The sequence below is a fragment of the Salmo salar genome, chromosome ssa26 (assembly GCF_905237065.1).
Source record: "Salmo salar chromosome ssa26, Ssal_v3.1, whole genome shotgun sequence".
NCBI lineage: Eukaryota > Metazoa > Chordata > Actinopteri > Salmoniformes > Salmonidae > Salmo > Salmo salar.
The window spans coordinates 36,926,018-36,940,190 of record NC_059467.1 but is presented as its reverse complement, the minus strand read 5'-3'; the positions used below and the strand labels follow the sequence as shown (position 1 = coordinate 36,940,190).

At 45.0% G+C, this 14,173-nt stretch overlaps 1 protein-coding gene across 6 annotated transcripts in view; it reads left to right on the top strand.

Annotated features, from left to right (window-relative positions):
* The first annotated feature begins 466 nt into the window (after nucleotides 1-466).
* LOC106587725 (cell migration-inducing and hyaluronan-binding protein) overlaps nucleotides 467-14,173 on the top strand; it is a 168,034-nt gene continuing 154,327 nt past the window's right edge. For 2 of the 6 annotated variants that reach the window (XM_045708740.1, XM_045708746.1), the window contains exon 1: nucleotides 467-634. The gene's annotated coding sequence lies outside the window, so the exon portion shown is untranslated. Of the gene's footprint in view, nucleotides 635-740; nucleotides 1,345-1,827; nucleotides 2,454-8,917; nucleotides 8,969-14,173 lie in introns of those variants that run through there. The other 4 variants (XM_045708741.1, XM_045708742.1, XM_045708743.1 and 1 more) reach the window with 4 other exon arrangements.

Genomic DNA, 14,173 nt, shown 5'->3' with positions numbered 1-14,173 from the left:
GATGAAGGTGTGGGTCATGCGGATATAGGTGGCAAGGCAGACAGAGGAGATTCCAGTGCACCAATCAAACACTCACACAGTATTTCTACTGGCAGCTCATGTTCCTGAGCACCAAGTCACATCACCAGTAGTTTAGGCTACAATATACATCTCTGCGGAAATCCCACTTTCATGTTTCCATAGCCTAATTAATGCATATTTTAAATACATTTCAAGTTACTGGCCCTGCATCGAAATGCACTTGCAACGTAGGCCTACACATTTGCCTCCAATTATCAAATTATTTTATAAATGTTTCAGTCCTCCTTGAATAGAGCTAAAGTAGGTTTTATAGATTGTATCAACAATAGGCTTCCGTCAATGGAATGATAGAAATGGCTTAGAAATGAACCGGACCAATGAGTGTGCGGTGGGCGCGTCCTCCTGCCTCTGCTGCTGTAAACAGCGTGTTCAGAAGCGCCAGGCTCGCGCGGAGCGGAGAGGAGAGGAGTGTATAAATATCAGAGTGCCTCTTCTCTCCGCTATACCAGACCTGACACATGACCTAGTTGTCCCTGTCACGTCTCCTGTGTGTCCTCACCAAGACCGCACTTCCCGAAGGAGTCGACTAGACAACGGTTGGTTTATTCTACAGGTTGGTGCGTCTCTCGATCTCCGTGGAGTTTATAAGCTAACTACTAAACCTTTTGGGGATTTAAAAACAACTCCAGCTCGCTGCGCGCTCTCTCTTTTCTCTTCGCTAGGCTCTTACTCTAGTGTCAAAGTCAAAGCCACCGGTGTATCGGTAGTCTAGCCTGCTAATAGGAATACAACAGAGTGTTTTGGGTCGTTGTGGACTGTACACCCTGCAGAAAGGAGCGGCCAGTGCCAGCTGTGGCTGTATGGACCAGAGGTGTTTGTTTTCAAGGTGCGCCTTTTTGCGGTTCGTTCCAGCACATCTCCTCCCGGTGCCATTGATCAGTGTCAAAATAAATCGGGCTACAAATATATATGTATCCCTATATGTAATTAATGCAATTTACACAATGCCATCCTTATAGACTTTGACCGTGCATGACAGCAACAATGGTACGGTATCTGTGCGACCTTATCATGTACCAACACGTTTCACCGCGCAAGCAAGCACAACTCGCGCAAGTGGTAGCATTGTTAAAACCACAAATTATATTTATAGGGCTGGTTTGTACATGCTGTTGTATAATATCATACTGTGCAGCAAGGGTAGCCTATGTTGTGTATATTCACGCGCTCCGTTCGCATGTGCCACTGTATCTTGCGCTCGCTTCTCGTAACGTGCGCGCCCGGTTTCGCTACCCTAGGGGGCATCAAGTGCACAGTCATCAGGTATGTGTTTTTTATATTCTTCCAACAACATCCCGTCATTTTCAACATGTCTATATATGATTAAAGATGTATTGCTGATAATAGTTCAGTGTTTTTCAGATTGATGCGCCCATATAGGAACCTATAGCTTATCGGTGATTATATTGAACTCAGTCAGTATTGGTGAGGTAAGAGCAGCGTTAGTTTAGTTTATAGTAGCCTATGTACCCGACAGGTTCCTTCATTATCAGGATATGTATGTGGAATGAGTGATGAGCACGTGACAATTGAGGTTTGACTGAGGCTGTAAGGGCATATTGATGATGAATGTAAGACATGCTTAAAATATGACAACATTTGAGCTGTTCAATAAGTGAACGGATTTCCTGCTGTAATTGAAGTCTTTAGAGGGCTTAGTGGTCAGGGAATAAGCAGTGTGCGTGTGTCAGATTTAAGAAAGGGGAAACGTTAACCCTGTACTGCCCCTCCCCCTCCTTCTTTCAGTCGCTCTTGTAAAAGATGCATAGCTAGCAGAGATGACAATGATGATGATATCAAATCTCAGGAAAGGAATGACCAAGACCGGATTTCAAGGCCATAATTGACAAGAGCCCTGCATGAGAGAAAGAGAGAGAGACAGAGAGGGAGGGATGTTTGGAAGCAACAGAGGTCCACATTAGAGCCACATAACAGGGATTGAAGGAACACCTATTGGAACCATGTAATCAGTACTGGGAATGTCAACGCATCTCAGAGAAACAGATACCTGGGTTTGACTGACAGCCATAGATTGACAAACTAATTGGTATATTCAGAATGTACTCTAGGTTTCCACACATGACCAAGGAGAGGAGAAGAGAGAGAGAGAAAGGAGAGGAGAGAAAAGGGAGAGGAGAAGAGAAAGGAAAGAGAATAGGGGAGGAGTGGAGAGAGAAAGAAGAGGGGAAGAAAGGAGAATTGAGAAGAGAAAAGGAGGACAAGAGAGGAGATGAGATGAAAGGAGAAGAGAAGAAAGGACAGATGAAGAAGGACAGATGATGAGAGGAGAGGAGGAGGAAGGACAGACGAAGAGAAGATAGGAGAAGAGAGGGATGAACCAGAGTCGAGAGAAGAAAACAGGAATACAGCAGGTGAGTGCAACCTTTCCTTGCCTTCTTTTGACTTGCAAATATTACTGTGCATACATGGCCTAAGGGGCAGGTGTGTGTGTGATACCCTCTTACCAGGGTCACTCTTAAAGACATCTGTAGAATGACCAGAATAACAGAGACAAACCCATTTCTCATGAAGTGTATAAAATAGGCACTACAGTTTATCATATGTCTGTATGGTGGTGGATGTACACATGCTGTAGGTGTGGTGGTGGATACACACATAGACTATATATTATGATGGGGGAGGAGGGAGAGAGAAGGATACAGAGGAAGAGTGGACGAGATGTCTGGAGAGGGAAGTATAGAGAGAGAAAGTAGAGGTGGAGAGGGATCTATTTCTATGCCGCATATATTTCAATGTTCATTCTGCTAGGTCTGCAAGGTTCATTCTGCACTTTTGTTTTATATGTACTATCTGCCAAGTCCATTTCTATGTTAATTCTGCTAGGTGTATTTGTAAGTCCATTCTGCTAGGTCTATTTCTATGTTCCTCCTGCTAGGTCTATGTCCATTCTGCTAGGTCTATTTCTATGTCCATTCTGCTAGGTCTATTTCTATGTCCCTTCTGCTAGGTCTATTTCTATGTCCCTTCTGCTAGGTCTATTTCTATGCCCCTTCTGCTAGGTCTATGTCTACATTAATTCTGCTAAGTATATTTCTATATCCATTCTGCTAGGTCTATTTCTATGTCCATTCTGCTAGGTCTATTTCTATGTCCATTCTGCTAGGTCTATTTCTATGTCCATTCTGCTAGGTCTATTTCTATGTCCATTCTGCTAGGTCTATTTCTATGTCCCTTATGCTAGGTTATTTCTTTGTCCATTCTGCCAGGTCTATTTCTGTGTCCATTTTGGTATGCATATTTCTATTGTTATTCTGCTAGGTCTATGTCTACATGAATTCTGCTAAGTATATTTGTATGTCCATTCTGCTAAGTCTATTTCTATGTCCCTTCTGCTAGGTCTATTTCTATGTCCCTTCTGCTAGGTCTATTTCTATGTCCCTTCTGCTAGGTCTATTTCTATGCCCCTTCTGCTAGGTCTATGTCTACATGAATTCTGCTAAGTATATTTCTATATCCATTCTGCTAGGTCTATTTCTATGTCCATTCTGCTAGGTCTATTTCTATGTCCATTCTGCTAGGTCTATTTCTATGTCCCTTATGCTAGGTGTATTTCTGTGTTCTTTCTGCCAGGTCTATTTCTATGTCCATTTTGCTAGGTCCATTTCTATGTCCATTTTGCTAGGTCTATATCTATGCCCATTTTGCTAGGTCTATTTCTACTGTGTGTGGATGAGTCACTCTCTGAGACAGAGATTCAGGAGTTCTTGGCATGCATCTGTTGTGGAACACTGGGGAGCACACACACACACACACACACACACACACACACACACACACACACACACACACACATATACACATATACACACACACACACACACACACACACACACACACACACACACACACACACACACACACACACACACACACACACATACACACTGCCACCGTGGACGAGGGAGCGAGCTGCCAGAGGCCACCATTTACTCCAGGAAACCATCAGGGCTCCAGCATAGTTTCAGAGGGGAAAGTAACAAAAACACACACACACACCTTCCCTCGCTCATGTGTCTGTACAAGCCTTCTCGCTTGGCGAGTTGCTCTCTGCCTCCTCCTTAGGAAAATACCAGCTCTTCATATTATATTGTACAAGGTGCCAAGCCCTATTTCCTACATAGTGCACTACTTTTGAACAAGGCCCAATAGGGAATAGGGTGTCATTTAGGATGTATCCTTTAGTAGTTTTGGCCTATCCATCAAGCCCTTAATGGGGTGTGAAGTTGTTCTGAGTGGTTGTTGTCCCGTCTCGCCCTGCCAGCCTTGCAGCTAGTTCCCCCTGGCATGTATCTTAGGATTCATCCCAAATGGTACCCTATTCCTACATTGTGCACTACTTTTGACCAGAGCCCTATGAGTGCTAGTTTAATGGAGTGCAGTATGTAGGGACTAGGGTGTCATTTGGGACAGAGACTGAGGCTAAGGAGTTAATTAATGAAATAAAACAGTGATCGGTCCAAGAAGTGAATAACATGGTGTAAATTGATACCTGGCGTTTCAATGGCTTGGCTTAGCATCTTGCTTTCTTCTCCTCCGCTGGGGGTTATTTTGGGTGGTGTGTTTGAGGCCTATGGGCTGACTTGACTAGCCCTAATCTGACTGGCAGACAGACAGGTGGACACTGACAGATCTCTGTGTCTCTCTGTCTCTCTCTCTGTCTGTGTCTCTCTCTCTGTCTCTTTCTCTGTCTGTATGTCTCTCTCTGTCTGCATGTGTCTCTCTCTGTCTGCATGTGTCTCTCTCTCTGTCTGTATGTCTCTCTCTGTCTGTATGTCTCTCTGTCTCTTTCTCTGTCTGTATGTCTCTCTCTGTCTGCACGTTTCTCTCTCTCTGTCTGTATGTCTCCCTCTGTCTGTATGTCTCTCTCTCTCTGTCTGTGTCTTTGTCTGTCTATATGTCTCTCTCTGTCTGTATGTCTCTCTCTGTCTGTATGTCTCTGTTTCTCTCTGTCTGTGTCTGTCTTTTTTCTTTCTCTCTCTGTCTGTCATTTGCTTTCTCTCTCTCTTTCACTCTGCCCCTTCTTAGTTGTCATAATCTGTCACATTGATTTAGAAGTACACTCAGAAAGGCCCTTACAAGGACACTTTGTAGACACTTGGGCCAAAATCCTAACTTTAGGTTCTTGCACGTAACTCAAGATTTCCATACAAATCTATTGACATCAATGCAGACCAGGGGTGGCTGGTGGCACTTTAAATTGGAGGACAGGCTCATAGTAATGTCTGGGACGGAACATATGGAATGGTACCAAACACCTTACCATTCCATTACACTACATTCCAGCCATTACTATGAGCCATCCTGCCCTCACCAGCCTCCACTAATGCGTATAGTAAGTTATGCATCTAAGTAAAGCACACAGGAGGCTGGTGAGGGGAGGACGGCTCATAATAATGGCTGGAAATGGAGTGGTATCAAACATATGGAATCCATGCGTTTGATATCATTCCATAGATTCCATTCCAGCCATTACTATGAGCCTATCCTCCCCAATTAATGAGGTTTTTGCACATTGTTTGACACAGGACTGTATAGCTACATTGTACTGTAGTCTGAAACAGGTTCCACTGTCCAAACAGAAATATCCAATTGGAACTGCGATAGTAGAGTAGTAGACTCATACATTATTTAATAAGACTAGTTTGCGTAAACATGTATGAATGATGATGTGTCCATATGAAATCCTCACATGGATAAAACATTTAGAATTCAGATTTAATAGAAAAACAATATGCCTTAGACTGCAAGTGGCATTCAACAGTTAATTTCCTGTTACCCAAAATGCAAGCCAAGCTATTTAAGGCTCTCCAGTTGGACAGGGACCATATGGATCCTTTTTATCTGGTATTTGTTGTGTGTGTGTGTGTGTGTGTGTGTGTGTTTTATTTGTTGTGTGTGTGTGTTTTATTTTAATTTGCTGTGTGTGCGTGTCTGTGTGTGTGTGTGTGTGTGTGTGTGTGTGTGTGTGTGTGTGTGTGTGTGTGTGTGTGTGTGTGTGTGTGTGTGTGTGTGTGTGTGTGTGTGTGTGTGTGTGTATTTTTTATTTGTCAGTGTGTGTGTGTGTGTGTGTGTTTTGGTATCTTAATACAAGCACTTAGAGGCTTGACACGATAGGCCAAGAATGCTTCATGTCTAATCAGGGAGTTCCTCAGCAGCCATTTGACCTGACATGGTTCTGTCAAACAAGATGCAGATGGCCCGCTCTACATACTGTCTTAACATCACATCACTGACCTCATGTTCATTACGGCTTATCCTGAGAAGACACGCACGCACGCACGCACGCACGCACGCACGCACGCACGCACGCACACACACACACACACACACACACACACACACACACACACACACACACACACACACACACACACACACACACAGTTGGGACATCTGGCTGTAAATGCAAGCCTGACTGCTAATTTGGCAAGGGATGTGTTTGGACAGGCTAGCCTTATTATCCTCACACAGGAGGGTGTGTGTGTGTGTGTCAGGGTTGGACTGGTGAGGAGTAATAGAAGTGTAAGGGAGAGCGGGGGTTAGGTCTGAAACCATGGGGGGGATTGTATTTGGCAACAGGGTACATTTGGATGATTTATCATTAAGGGAGCAACAGGGTACATTTGGATGATTTATCATTAAGGGAGCAACAGGGTACATTTGGATGATTTATCATTAAGGGAGCAACAGGGTACATTTGGATGATTTATCATTAAGGGAGCATTGTGCATGGCTAGTGTTAACATTAATGCCCTCAGAACAGCCTCAGTTCGTGGGACATGGACTCTACAAGGTGTCGTTCCACAGGGATGCTGGCCCATGTTGACTCCAATGCTTCCCACTGTTGTGTCAAGTTGGCTGGATGTCCTTTGGGTGATGGACCATTCTCGATACACACAGGAAACTGTTAAGCGTGGAAAAACCCAGCACCGTTGCAGTTCTTGACACACTCAAACTGGTCTGCCTGCCACCTACTACCATACCCCGTTCAAAGGCACTTAAATATTTTGTCTTGCCCATTCACCCTCTGAATGACACACATACACTATCCATGTCTCAAGGCTTAAAAATCCTTATTTAACCTGTCTCCTCCCCTTCATCTACAGTGATTGAAGTTGATTTAACAAGTGACATCAATAAGAGATTCCTAGCTTTCAGCAGGTGTTCATAATGTTTTGTCCAGTCAGTGTATATGCCTACTCTCCTCTGGGACATGAGAGCCAGAATGTTACATATTCCTCAATAAGGCATCAACCTCTAGAGTAGGGGTATTGCACTCTGACCCTACGAGGTCCGGACCCTACTGGTTTTCTGCTCTACCTGATAATTATTGCAGCCACCTGGTGTCGCAGGTTGAAATCAGTCCCTGATTAGGAAGAATGAAAGAAAAGCAGTGGAACTGGCTTCCAGGGCCAGATTTGAATTTGACAGCACTAGTGTGTAGGTGTGTGTGTGTGTGTTGTAATGAGTTAGAGGATGCGATACACAGAGCCATATCTCTTGGAAGGAGAGTAATCCTTGTGGAGGATGAGGCAGGTTTGTCAAAGCTGACATCTGTCAGAACAGGAGGGAATAAACTACCTGTCACTACCTAGAGAGGCTGGAGAGATGGGGGGATGGAGAGAGGGAGGGGTTGGAAGGGAGAGAGATGGGGGAGTAAGAGAGATGGGGGGGATGGAGAGAGGTAGGGGTTGGAAGGGAGAGAGATTGGGTTAGAGAGATGGGGGAGTAAGAGAGAAGGGGAGATGGAGAGAGGGAGGGGTTGGCAGGGAGAGAGATTGGGTTAGAGAGATGGGGGAGTAAGAGAGAAGGGGAGATGGAGAGAGGGAGGGGTTGGAAGGGAGAGAGATTGGGTTAGAGAGATGGGGGAGTAAGAGAGAAGGGGAGATGGAGAGAGGGAGGGGTTGGAAGGGAGAGAGATTGGGTTAGAGAGATGGGGGAGTAAGAGAGAAGGGGAGATGGAGAGAGGGAGGGGTTGGAAGGGAGAGAGATTGGGTTAGAGAGATGGGGGAGTAAGAGAGAAGGGGAGATGGAGAGAGGGAGGGGTTGGAAGGGAGAGAGATTGGGTTAGAGAGATGGGGGGAGTAAGAGAGAAGGGGAGATGGAGAGAGGGAGGGGTTGGAAGGGAGAGAGATTGGGTTAGAGAGATGGGGGAGTAAGAGAGAAGGGGAGATGGAGAGAGGGAGGGGTTGGAAGGGAGAGAGATTGGGTTAGAGAGATGGGGGAGTAAGAGAGAAGGGGAGATGGAGAGAGGGAGGGGTTGGAAGGGAGAGAGATTGGGTTAGAGAGATGGGGGAGTAAGAGAAGGGGAAATGGAGAGTGGAGAAAATAGAAGGATGGTTTGGAGAGCGATTTGGTTTGAAAGAAAAGAGAAAAAGATGGGATTGGAGAAAGAGAGAGGGGGGGTTGAGGATAGACAGAAAGAGAAAAGGAGACTATCATATTCCCTTGATGAAAATAGGAAATTGAGAGAGCTGGTAGAATACCAACAAGTTACTGTCACATCCTGGAGGAGAAATAGGACTTTTTCGATCCAGCCTATCACAAATCATAGGAGACTTGATGGATATTCATTTGGTCATCACCAGGTTTGGACTGGTTTCATTTTGGAAAGAAAAACACATTCAACACTTGAATCAATCTAATACAATCAGAGAATCAAGCTCTCAAGGAATATACTGTAAGAGAACAAACGTTTAAGTAATGGGGAGAGATAAAAATGTATGTTATTCATTTTCTAGATTGTTTTTCATACAGGACTGAATTGAATAGACAAACAACCAAAATGTGGCTTGTGATTTTCTCTGTGTTTCAGGAAGACAGTGGGAACAAGAGTGGATCCAGCCCGCTTGACTGTGATGACAAGGTGAGTACACACACAGAGAGATATACACACATATACACAGATACATACAACACAGATAAATCTGTGTAAGTGCTCCCCGACAGCTTGCTCCCCAGTATTCTGCAAGGCACAGATTCCATGAGTCGACCCCCAGCACTGCATGTTGTTATCACAGTGTGTGTGAGAGTGTGTTCTCTCTCTGTGTGTGTGTGTGTGTGTGTGTGTATCCTCGCCACACCATGTAGTATAGTGAATAATGGATGTATGAAAGTACAGACCTCAGTAGAATGTGACTGCAGGGAGGAATGAACAGAGGGCTGAGTCTTGTCTTTCATCTGCCTGCTATGTGTCAATCTCATCTAGCTGATGGCTGTAGTATGGCACACAGTGTGTGTGTCTGTCTCTCTGTCTCTCTGTCTCTCTGTCTCTCTGTCTCTCTCTCTCTGTCTGTCTCGCTCTCTCTCTGTGTCTGTCTCGCTCTGTGTCTGTCTCGCTCTCTCTCTGTGTCTGTCTCGCTCTCTCTCTCTCTCTCTGTGTCTGTCTCTCTCTCTCTCTCTCTCTCTCTCTCTCTCTGTCTATCTATATCTCTGTCCAAGGCCGGTTGCAGATGCCATTGTTGTGAGTGAGTCTGTCTGCCTGTCTGTCTCCCCAAGGCTTGTTTCTGATGTTAGCTGGTTGGTTTATCCTAGTAATTCAGCAGTACCAGCCCCAGATTTGTGTCTCGTGTTCTGAATTAATGTAGGAAAGCTGGAGAGGCAGAATTGATGACATATTTGAATTTAGCTCTGCTCGGATGATAAGTCATGTTGAGGTGATTCTGATGATGCTAACAGCATGTTTAGTGTAGTTGTTGTGTAGTTGTTCACTTCAGCATGTATTACTTATTCAATACTTATATAAGTTAACAAGATCAGTGTGTGTGTGTTTTAGGTGAGACCCCAGGGATGTGTATGTCTTCCTGATGTAGTTTCTCCAGTCATTGGAGGTGTGTGTGGTTTCAATTTGTTTTAAGTCAGTCCAGGACCCATACAGAGTGTATCCTAGCATGGTCTCTTTCTTCCCTACAGGATGTTCCTACTTTCAACCCCACTACTCTGAGGGCTTAGGAGTGTGTGTGTGTGTGTGTGTGTGTGTGTGTGTGTGTGTGTGTGTGTGTGTGTGTGTGTGTGTGTGTGTGTGTGTGTGTGTGTGTGTGTGTGTGTGTGTGTGTGTGTGTGTGTGCACATTAGTCGTACAGTATGTACAGGATACACATGGTATACATCGTCCAATGAAACGCTTACTTGCAGGTTCCTTCTCAACAATGCAACAACAATAAGAAATAATACAATATAAGAATACTAACATAAAGTAAATGTCTCAGTAGAATAGAATAAACATTTAACATCAGTATAATACAGGAAGGGATCCTTTATAGTCCAATATGTACATGTGTTCTGGGCAAGGGGGGATTGGAGGTAAGTGTATAAACTGAGCAGTATAATAATAGTCTGGTAAGCAGCAGTTATAATGTGTGTGCAACATGAATGTATACACTGAGTGTACAAAACATTAGGAACACCTTCCTAATATTGAGTTGTTGGGGCATGGACTCTACAAGGTGTGGAAAGCGTTCCACAGGGATGCTGGCCCATGTTGATTTCAATGCTTCCCACTGTTGTGTCAAGTTGGCTGGATGTCCTTTGGGTGGGGGACCATTCTTGGTACACAAAGGAAACTGTTGAGCATGAAAACCCAAACCGGTGCGCCTGGCACCTACTACCATACACCGTTCAAAGGCACTTAAATCTTTTGTCTCGTCCATTCACCCTCTGAATGGCACAAATAGACAATACATGTCTCAATTGATGATGCTACAGGCCTTCCTCAGGCATTGTTTCAAGTAGATGTCCTGGATGGGTGGGAGCACGGTCCCAGTGTGTGTGTGAGAGAGCATGTGGTTGTGTGTGGTGTGTGTGTGTGTGTGTGTGTGTGTGTGTACATTTCAACTCATCCCTCCCAGAACAAGAGCAGGAATATAGATAGAATTGAAAAGGGAAGGAAAGAAAGAGCAAGAGAAGAAAATGGAAGAAGAAAGATGTTATTTGCTGTCAGGTTATTTGCCTGATATCTCATACCAACCAGGGAGTTCATTCTAGAAGTTCAATGTGTTTCATTGATACATTTTCATATTTATTTCTATCCTAAAGCTAAGCTATTGTCTAGGCATTATGTCTTATGGATTGTTCAATGAAAGCTAGTGATATTCCACTGAGGAAGGGATTTAGTTTCCTACTAAATGGTAGGTAGATGTCTTCCTCTTCACTCACTCTCCAATATAATCATGTTCACACTAACCGTAGTTGAGAGCAGTAATGCAGCTGTAGTAGACGGACCTGACTTGAGTTGTTTTTATTGCTTCATAGCTCTCCTCTCCACCTCCCTCAGTTTCTAAGAGCGCCTTTGTGTATTTTCAATAGGCACCTTCAATTGGAAGCTTGAAAGAGCTTGAATCACTATGTTTTGGTCTGGAATCTGCAGCGATGATACTTTATGACGTGTGATGTTTTCTGTGACTGTGTGTGTGTTTGTTGTAAAAGGGTGTGTGCTGTGGTATGTAAGAGAACAATGAGCAACAGGTTTAGTGAATGAAAACATCTTGTTGTTTTTAAATGAAGCTCCAGTCCTTTGAAATGTTTCTGTTTGGTTAAATAGAATTCCACAGCCCCTCACTACAGATCCAGTTTATGTTATGTTGCGACATGTTATTGCGTTTTGAGCTGCGACATGTTGTGTTGCTTTGTGTTGTGTTGCATTGCAATATGTTTTGTAGTGTAGTATTGCATTCTGTTGTGTTGCATTGCAATAGATTGTTTATATTGCAGATGTTGAGAGCACAGGAGTTGTGTACAGACAGACAGATCTCCAGGTCTGTCCATTCTCTCTGATTTTCCACTGCCCATCTTAAAGATCATCCCAACTAGGGACAAATCCAGTCTGTGTTGGGCTACCCATCTTAATTATAGATCATCCCAACTAGGGACAAATCCAGTCTGTGTTGGGCTACCCATCTTAATTATAGATCATCCCAACTAGGGACAAATCCAGTCTGTGTTGGGCTACCCATCTTAATTATAGATCATCCCAACTAGGGACAAATCCAGTCTGTGTTGGGCTACCCATCTTAATTATAGATCATCCCAACTAGGGACAAATCCAGTCTGTGTTGGGCTACCCATCTTAATTATAGATCATCCCAACTAGGGACAAATCCAGTCTGTGTTGGGCTACCCATCTTAATTATAGATCATCCCAACTAGGGACAAATCCCAAGATGATACTATTGTTCCATCATTAGTTTCTTAATTTGATTCATTTGTTCGTTCATTTAGTAATTAATTTATCGATCCATCCATCCATTCATTTAGTCAATAATTTATTAGTTAATTGATCAGGACTCTTTCTGCACCTGATCAGCCTCCTGTTGATGGCTGCACTGTTGATGGCTGTATGACACAGATGGCTGCACCTCTGTGTCATACAGCCAGGACAGTGCGTCTGCCTTAACATTCTGGGAGCCTGGTCTGTAAGAGAGGGTAAACACAAAACGGGTGAAAAACATGGCCCACCTTGCCTGGCGAGGATTCAGTCTCCTCGCCTCCTGGATGTACTCCAGATTGCGGTGGTCAGTCCAGATGAGAAAAGGGTGTTTAGCCCCCTCAAGCCAATGTCTCCACACCTTCAAAGCCTTGACGACAGCCAACAGCTCCCGGTCCCCCACATCATAGTTTCGCTCCGCCGGGCTGAGCCTCTTAGAGAAGAAGGCACAGGGGCGGAGCTTAGGTGGCGTACCCGAGCACTGAGAGAGCACAGCTCCTATCCCAGCCTCAGACGTGTCCACCTCCACTATGAATTGCAAAGAGGGATCCGGATGAGCCAGAACAGGAACCGAGGTAAACAGAGCCTTCAGTTGCCTAAAAGCCCTGTCCGCCCCAGCTGACCACTGCAAGCGCACCGGACCCCCCTTCAGCAGTGAGGTAATGGGAGCCGCTACCTGAACAAAACCCTGGATAAACCTCCGGTAGTAATTGGCAAACCCTAAAAATCGCTGCACCTCCTTCACCGTGGTGGGAGTCGGCCAATTACGCACGGCTGCAATGCGGTCACTTTCCATCTCCACTCCTGACGTGGATAGACGATACCCTAAGAAGGAGACGGACTGTTGAAAGAACATGCATTTCTCAGCCTTGACATACAGGTCATGCTCCAACAAGCGACCAAGCACTCTGCGCACCAGGGACACATGCTTGGTGCGTGTAGCGGAGTATATCAGAATGTCATCGATATACACCACTACACCCTGCCCGTGCAGGTCCCTGAAAATCTTGTCTACAAAAGATTGGAAGACTGATGGAGCATTCTTCAACCCGTACGGCATGACGAGGTAGTCATAATGCCCTGAGGTGGTACTAAATGCTGTCTTCCACGCGTCTCCCTCTCGGATACACACCAGGTTGTACGCACTCCTGAGATCCAGTTTGGTGAAAAAGCGTGCCCCGTGCATTAACTCAATCGCTGTGGCGATCAGAGGTAGCGGGTAATTGTACCCCACCGTGATTTTATTGAGACCTCGATAATCAATGCACGGGCGCAGACCTCCATCCTTCTTTTTCACAAAAAAGAAACTCGAGGAGACGGGTGAAATGGAGGACCAAATGTACCCCTGACGCAGGGATTCGGAGACATATGTCTCCATAGCCAACGTCTCCGCTTGCGACAAGGGATACACGTGACTCCTGGGAAGTGCAGCGTCTACCATGAGATTTATCGCACAATCCCCCTGTCGATGGGGTGGTAATTCAGTCGTCTTCTTTTTACAGAAGGCGAAAGCCAAATTGGCATATTCGTGGGGAATGTGCACGGTGGAGAGCTGGTCTGGACTTTCCACCGTAGTAGCACCAACAGAAACCCCTACACACCTACCTGAGCACTCTCACGACCACCCCGTGAGAGCCCTCTGTGGCCAAGAAAAAGTGGGGTTATGACACGTTAACCAAGGTAGACCCAGCACCACGGGATATGCAGGAGTGTCAATAAGGAAAAGACACATTTTTTCCTTGTGATCCCCCTGCGTCACCATACTCAAAGGAGCTGTGGCCTCCCTGACAAACCCTGACCCTAATGGTCGACTATCTAATGTGTGAATGGGGAAAGGCACATCCACGGGTACAATGGGGATCCCTAAAC